Source organism: Canis lupus, chromosome 20, assembly GCF_003254725.2.
Source record: "Canis lupus dingo isolate Sandy chromosome 20, ASM325472v2, whole genome shotgun sequence".
NCBI lineage: Eukaryota > Metazoa > Chordata > Mammalia > Carnivora > Canidae > Canis > Canis lupus.
In genome coordinates this window covers 48,902,333-48,910,422 of record NC_064262.1, presented here as the reverse complement: position 1 = coordinate 48,910,422, position 8,090 = coordinate 48,902,333, and positions in this window count along the sequence as shown.

Below are 8,090 nucleotides of genomic sequence, written 5' to 3'. Positions count from 1 at the left end.
GACAACAGGAGCCACACACAATACAGACCCTGCCCCAAGCTTGTGTCTGTCCCCACCCTGGGTGGGCCACCCCTGACAGCCTAGGAGGCTTCTTTCTGCTTCCCCAGTCTCCCTCTAAAAAGAGCCCATCCCATCTGACATGGGACAGAGCCTCAACTCTTAGACACCCCAGGATGTGATTTGTGTCTTTTCTGGGCCCACAGGGACCTTGCTCCCTGCCCTACGTGCCAGGAGCACGTCACAGCTCCAACCCCCAAGTTAGGAAGCTGCTGGGCTCGGGGAGAAGGGGCCAGGCACACTCAGGTCAGGCCAGCCTGGTTCCGGAAGCTGGAGTTGGCATTTAACGGTCTGGGGGCCAAGGCAGCTTCCTCTTGGGTAACTGGCTGCCAGGAAGCTATAGGCCTGGCCCATGCCCCACCAGGCCTGGGGGAGAGAGTGCCAAGGCTCCAGGCTGGGAGGTCTATCTGGGGGATGGGGGGTTGGGTGGGGGCAGATACAGCTGATTTTCCTTTCCCATGGAAGGGCCAACCACCCACCTGTATATTCTGCCCAGGGTAGATCCAGGGATAGGTAGGACTGCACAGGGGTGGAAGGCTGCAGCAGACAGCCGGGCCCTCCTACCCCATCCCAAGCTACGTCCCTCCCCGCAAGTCCCACCTCCAGACACAGATCTGGGTCAGGGTCCTCATCGTTCCCCCAGGCAGCAGCCCACCCAAGGAAGGCCGGCGCCACAGGCTCCGAGGGGGCTCGACTCCTGTTCCTGCTGAACTGAGCCAGTCTGCACAAATCAACTGTGTTTCAGCTCAGTAGGCACGGGAGGCAGAGCCCAGGGAGGCCCAGACAGGCGCAGCGGCAGAGCCAGAGGAGGCGGGGTCCCGGGGGGCGGAACTTAGCCACTGTGAACACGACTTGGTGTGGACTCTGCTCACAAGCAGCTAAGCCCTGCTCCCCAGGCCAGACGAAGACAGCAGGGGCCTCTCTGCCATCCACCCCCACCCCAGCCTCAACCCCATCCCCAGGCAGTGTCCTCAGCAGTGGCGGCAGCAGTGGTGGTGGTGGTGGTGGTGGTGGTGGTGGTGGCAGCCCCAGAGGCAGGGCTCAGGGTCGGTTGGAAATCCCTGGCAATGTGATTTGTGACAGGCAGCAAATCCCATCCCCAGGAACCCCAGCCGGCCATGGCACAGGGGTGGGGGGGCACCGGGTGGGGCCAGCAGCTGGCACCTGGGGGAGAGAGAGAGAGCAAAGGAGGTAATGAGATTTGAAGACATCTGTCCTCCAGGTCCCCTGCCTGCCACTGCCCACTGAGGGAAGCTCTTCTCCAGAACCACAAGCAGGGAACGCTGTACCACCAGACTGGACGTCCCCGACACGGCCACGCGCTCAGTCCCAGGCCCAAAGACGTAGAGATGCCCAAAGGATCCCTTTGGGCTAAGGAGGCTGCAGGGACTCCCAGAGCCAGGTCCCCCCCTTCCCCGCCACTAGCGAGCCCTGGGCGGGCTAAATGGGGCCATGAGGAGAGGAAGTCGAGGGGGTGGCGGGCAGGCGGGTGAGGAAGTGATCTCACCCCAGCTGGCGCCACTTCCTAGAAGCCTGAAGGGCAGGAGGAAACCACCAGGGCCTCCCCCCATGGCCTGGTCTCCTCAGTGGCCAGGCCTCAGCCTGCACCCCACCAGCGCGGACGCCAGCAGTGGGTGCCCCGCTCTTCCCTTGGGTACACGCAACTGCAGAGTATCAGACTGGGCTTAAGGTGCAAATCCCCACTCGGCCATCTCCCAAATGCCTTCCAAGCCTCAGTTTCCCCCTCTGTAAGACAGAGCCAAGGGCCTCAACTGCTTATCACGGGGAGGTTTTGCCAAGAGTGTATGTGTCATTTAGCAAGTGCCCAGCGCCAGGACCACCTTCCAGAACTTCCAGGACTCAGTGCAAAATGCAACTGTGGGGCCCCTTCCCAAGCTAAGAACGTCAAGAGGCTGAAGCAGAGCATTAATCCAAGCTTCAGGTCCTTCTGAGCAGGAGAGACCCTGTGAGCTGCACATTACAAGGCCATGAAGCTGCTCCGTGTTCAGTAAATGGAGATCTCCGTAATGGTAAGAGCCCTGTGGCTAGGACACCCCAACTCTGAAGCCAGTTTGGGCAGATCTGAACCCTGGCTCTGTAGCTCTGTAGCTGGGCGACTCCTACAAAGTCATTCAGCCTCTCTGGGTCTCCCTTTCCTCGTTCGCAAAGCGGGGATAATGTCGTGGCAAGGATCTCAGAAGTGATACGTGTACTCAGGACGGGGCTACGCTGTCATCACACAGAAACAGAAAAGATGGTGGAAACGAAGACTCCGAACACTGGTGGGACCCCAGTGCCCAGAGCTGGTGGCGCCCACCACTGGGAGACAGGTGGAGCGAGGGGTCCCGCTCCATCCCCCGATCCCTCCCGTATACACACACACACAGACACTGGCCACCCGCTTTCCCATCAGGCTCCAGCCCAACCCTGTCCCCTCGGGGTCTGGGGGCACCAACCGGGAGCAGACAAGGCCCTGCAGGGCGGCCGGCCTCCCTGGGCCGCCTCCGGAAGTGAGACAGCACATTCGTGTCCCAGGGACGAGAACGGGAAGGGCGGCCATTTGGCCAGGCCCGTTTCCTGTGGGGTTTCCCCTGCACAGAGCCCCGGGCCGGGGCCAAGGCCACTCCCCATCCCCAAAGGCACAAAAGGCCCGGGTCTCTCATGGATGGGGCACCGCCACGCAGGTGCCCCGGAGCCAGGACCCCCGTTACCAATGGTGCGCCCCTCGGGCCCACAGGAGATGGTGTCCAGGGAAGGCCAAGTTCTTGGCAGCTGGAGGCGTGGGGAGAAGATGGGCCCCTGGGCCGGGGAGCAAAGCAGGCCCCAAGGCACACGGACGGATGGATGGATGCACGCGTGTGTGCCGGAGTGCGCTCTGCAGACAGGGCGTGGGGGCAGGAGACGCCGGCGGGAGTACTGCCCCCCCACCCCGTGCTCCGAGAATGAATCAGGGGCAGCTTCCGCCGGGGGCGCCACCACCACCGCCCCCAAGCCTGGTCCCCAAATACTTTCCACCCTCTCGGAGCAGCTGGGATCGGAAAATACCAAGGGCTGCAGGCCCCGCCCTGCCCGCCACCGCCCGCCCTCCCAGCCTGTCACTAACGCTTTGCCTAATGGGCCCAGACTCTCCGCAGAGGCTCCCCGGGCCGGGCCCAGCGCCAGCCGCCAACCTGGGCCGCCCAGCCAAGTGCCGCCTGACCACCAGCCCCCCCAGTCCGCTACCCCAGCCCCAACACAGCGACCGTAACGACCGTCCCCATGGGCGGCCCTCAGAGACTGGCACCTGGGTGGAGGCAAGAGCTGGACGGTGGCAAGTGGGTGGGCCCCCCGCTGCCCACCCGGGGCTGGGGGGGAGGGGGAGACAGGCCCAGGAAGGGGTGAGTAAGTGAGCACTGAATCACTTGTTATAAATAGGGGAACCAGGCAAGTCACATCCCAGCCCCCATTGCGCCCAGCCACACCACACCAAACTCCAGCCCCTGCTTTCGACTTTAATCCCCATAGGGTCAGCCATAGAATTCCCAGGGGCCCCCTAACAGCCACACGGAGAGCCCTCCACCGACGGGCACCCCCTTCTACCACGGCCACCTCTCGCCGCGTCCTCCCAGCTCCACGTCCTGGCCCTGGCCTGCGCGTTGGGGGGCTGCTGGCCTCAAGGCCTGGCGCTGGCTTCTGGGTCCCGTCCCCCTTCCTTTAGCGCCCCCCCACATTCCCAAGCCCAAGGCTCAGGGCCCCCAGGATCGCCAAGGCATTCTAAGGGTGTGGGTGACCACAGTCCTGGCTGGTGATGCCAGACCCAGGCCAGGGGAAGGCCAAGGGTCTTAGAGTCTCCGAAGTCAGCTTCGCGGCCGCTCGCCCCCCGGGGCCCCCATCCCAGACCACCCGCCCGCTCTGCCCAGGGCCACAGCTCAGTGACCACACCCAGGGTGGCGCCAGCACCAGCACCCTGGGGCAAGGCGCCGCTCGAGCATGACTCAGCCGTGCCCAGCATGGCGGCGCCCTCCTCTGCGCAAGGGTTCCCACCCGCCCACGCCCACTGCCCTCCACGCCGTCCTTCCCAGGTGAGCAGCCCTCCGCAGACACACCTCCTCGTGCACCCAGGACACCCGAAGGCAGGAGACACGGTGCCCACAGTGCCCCAGAAGGCAAGGGCCCGCCCCGGGGAGGCGAGCTACGCCGGCTCTCCGCTGCTTCCCGACGCTCCCCATTTACAGATGGAGAAACCGAGGCCCAGAGGAATTCGGAGCCAGGCCCAAGGTCATGCAGCAAATCTAAGGAGAAGCCAGGTCTGCTCCTGGCAGAAAGTGTATCCACCGTAAGGAGGGGCCGGCCGGCCAGCAGCCCAGTGAGGGCGGCCAGAGGGGGGCCGCTCAAGACCACCAGGGCTCCGGGGGGCGCCCCTCACCGCGCGCACACCCTCCGCCAGCTCCCCCAGGTGAAGGGCACACTCTGAAAAACGCCTTAAGATCTATCAAAGCGCCACCTGGGCCCCTAGCAAGCGGGTCGCCCCAACTGTACCCACCCTGAGCATAGGGCCAGATACCCCGGGACGGCAGCCGGGACAGGGATCTGCCTAGCACGCGCAGAACATCTGGCCTCCACTTACAACAGGCAGGGGTGGGTACGGGGGTCCCCGCGAGGACCCCCGGAGCATCCGCCTCGGCTCTCTCCAGTGAGCAAGGGTCTGCGGAGACTTGGAGGCCGGGCCAGCACCGACAGGCCCGACCCCCCCGGACACGCCCTGTCACGCCTGTGCTCCGCGTGCCAGCCCTGGGCCAGGCCGGCAGCTATTTTAGGGCCCCCTCTTAGGCCCACAGACGAGGCCTGCCAGTTGGGGTCTTGAAGGAGCTCCCAGAGGACATCCCGCAAGGGCAGAGGGCGATGGGTGCCCTTCTGGGAGCCAGGACAGAGCTGGCACCAGGCCCTGGGGCCCGTGCCTTCCCAGGACGGCGGTGGCGTGTGAACACATGCGCACGGGCTGGCCCGGGCAGGGTGCGTGGGCGAGCGGACAGGGTGTGTCCCACATCACCTCGCCTCTCTAAGCTGGGGCACCTGTTGGGTACTGCCCTCCAGCTCCGGCTGGCATGGGCAGGGCTGCCAGAGGACACCCTTCATGCCAGGAGTCCCGCACCGCCCCCCCAGCCCTACACGCATACACCAGCCGCATACACCAGGCGTCAGGAGTCAGGAGTGGGCAGCTGGTTAGGGCTGGGGCAGGGAGGGGGCGGTGACACAGAGCCAGCTACACTTTCAAGGCATTCAGGAGGCCATGGGGCCTGGCTGGGCCTGGCTGGGCGGGATAGGCAAGTCAGTGTAGGGCTGGGGGCTTTGGTGGCAGTCAAGTCCAGTGCTGGGGTCAGAGGTCAGTGCCGGCGAGAATGCAAGGTTCAGGTTTTTAGTCTGGGCCCTTCCACCCTCCTGCAGCCCAAGGGCACGAGGACCGCAGCTACTCCCAGGAATCTCAGCTACTCCCAGGAATCTCCCAAACCCGGCCCCCTTTCTAAGCAACCCGGAATGAGCTCTTCTGTCCTGGGCCAGAAGGAACCATGAGGGAGGAGAGGGGTCCCCCAGTCTCCACCAAGCTGGGGCTAGCTGCTGGGCCCCCACTCGATCTCCTCACTGGAAGGCCTCCCCTCCACTCATTGGCTGACATGTCGAGAAGTTGAACCACTGGGTCACCCGCCATCCATGGAACTCGGGGAGACCCCTGCACCCACTCCTCCTGCCCCATCCCCACCAAAGGCGAGACAGGCACCCCAGGAGCCCAGACACCGTGTATCCATCCCTCCTAACCCCAAGCCGGGCATATGCCCTCCCCCTTCCCACCCTGCCCACCTTGACCCGCCCCAGTCTCTGGGGGACCCGCCCTCCCCGCCAGCTCTCATGGGTCTCGGGGTCTCCGGTGGGGGGATGGCTAGGGGTCCCCAGTGGGCCCCCGGGGAGGGGGTGAAGGTTGGGCCGCCCTTCCCCCGCTCCGTAGGGGGCGCCCCGGGGCTCTGCCGCCGCCGCCAGATGCACGATCCCCGCTGCCCCCCCAGCCGCCGCCGGCGGGGCGGCGCCCACCCCCTCGCAGAGGGCCGCGGACCCGCCGGGCGCACCCCCACTCCGCCCACGAGTCCGGCGCGGAAAAGTTGCCGCCGCCGCCGCGGCGCCGCCGCCTCCCTCCCGGTTCCCTCCCGACTCACCCGCGGGGGAGGGGAGCGGCGCTCGGGGCTCCGGCCGCCGCCCCGGGCCCGATGGCAGAGACGCGGGCGGGCGGCGGGCCCGGGACGGGCCGGGGTCGGTCGCCGGCCGCGCTCCATCCCACTCACTGGCCGGCCCGCCGCGGGGCCGAATCGCTTTTAAAACCTTCCCGTCTCCTCCCCTCGGCCGGACAGGGGGCGGGCGCGGGGCGGGGCGGGCGCCGCCGTCATGTGCCCCCGGAGCCGGTCCGCCCCCACTTTCTCTCTCCGTCCCCCAACTCAGCCCCAACTTTCTCCCTCCTTGTCCCGACTCTACCTGGGGCCCCCGAACCCAGCCTGGCCTCCCCCTGCCGGTCCTGGGCCCTGGAAGCAGCCCCAGATTTTAAGCGAAGGCTCTCCCTGCGCGGGGAAGGACAGAAGCAGGGGGCTTAATCCCCCCCTCGCACCCCGAAACCCCTCTTGGCAAAGCCCTGCGCAAGGGCAAGAAGAGGAACCCAGGGGCCCTCGTCCCGGGCGAGGGAGATGAGGGGTGGGAGGCCCAGCACCTGACCAGGCCCTACGGGGACTGTACCCTTCCCTGGGAGGGCAGGGGCCTGGGTGTTCTGGGTTCCTGCCCGACACCCATCCCCACTTCCTGCAATTCTTCCCCCCATGCCTTCCTCAACCCCAGGAAGTCCCTCCTTTTATCCCACCCAACCCTCTCCTGCTGCCATTGAAGACTCTGACCCCAGTCCAGGTGGTCCCTGGAGCAAGGTTCCCCCCCCCACTCTGGCTTCCCAGCATCCCCACCCCCCACCTACCCAGAGGCTCTGGGAAACTCCCCAGCTCCTGGAGTATCCCTGGGATAGAGTCCCTCCCTGGATCCCTCCCTACTTCCCTGCCTGCGTCTTTCCCACCACATCCTCCACAGACCTCCCCTCCACCCGGAGAAACACGGCTGCATTGTTCCCCAGGACGGGGCCCTGCCTTGGGGCCTGGCCTTGTGCCCAGGTGGGGGGCCAGGAACAAAACTAAGCAAAGGAGGGGCGGGGTGCCCTCTGCCGCCAAGACAGCCTCCTTGGGCATGCCTGACTGCCACTTTGCCCTCTACAAGATGGGACAGGAGCTGATGGCTGCCAGACCACCGCCGCAGCCGCCGCCACCACCAGCACCAGTACCAGCACCACCACTACCTCTGCGGGTGGGGTTCTGGGGCCAAAGGACCCTTCTCAGACCCATGTGAGCATTGCTTTGGGGGAACATTTTTCTCTGCCCACTCCTAACATTTCTGACATCATATATTTGGGATTGGGGGCCACATTCTTCACCATCCTGGGAAGTAAGAGTAATGCTGGGGCGTGGGGAACCTAGCAGCAGGCCCAGGCAGGGGACCAGAGGGGGCTGGTTGGATGCCTCTGGGTCACCTCGCACCCTAGAATTCCTCCAGAGTCCTCCATTTCCTCAGTTCAGCTCAGCAGACTCCCACCTTGGATCTTAGTGGGAATGGGGAGAGGCAGGTGGAAGCCACACCTAGCTCCCATCCCATGGGACCCAGCCTGGGGGGTTTCTGGGTCTTTCTTCTCTGTGGGGCCCAAGGGGCAGGCTGGCCCAAGTTGCAGGATCTGGCAGGTTGGGGCAGGAGGGGGCAGAGCAGTCTGTGGGGCCCTGGGGGAAGATTTGGGGTGGCACAGAATTCCCCAACTCAGGGCGGGGCCCAGAGAGGGGTGGGGCACTTGCCACATGGCCTCCTGAGCAGCTACAAACAGGGGAATGGAGTTCTCGGGGGTCCAGGGTCTCCCTGTGGAGACACACGCACAGGCCCGTCTTTGTAGAAATAGAAAGTGACCAAATGACAACAGCGCACCCCGTCCA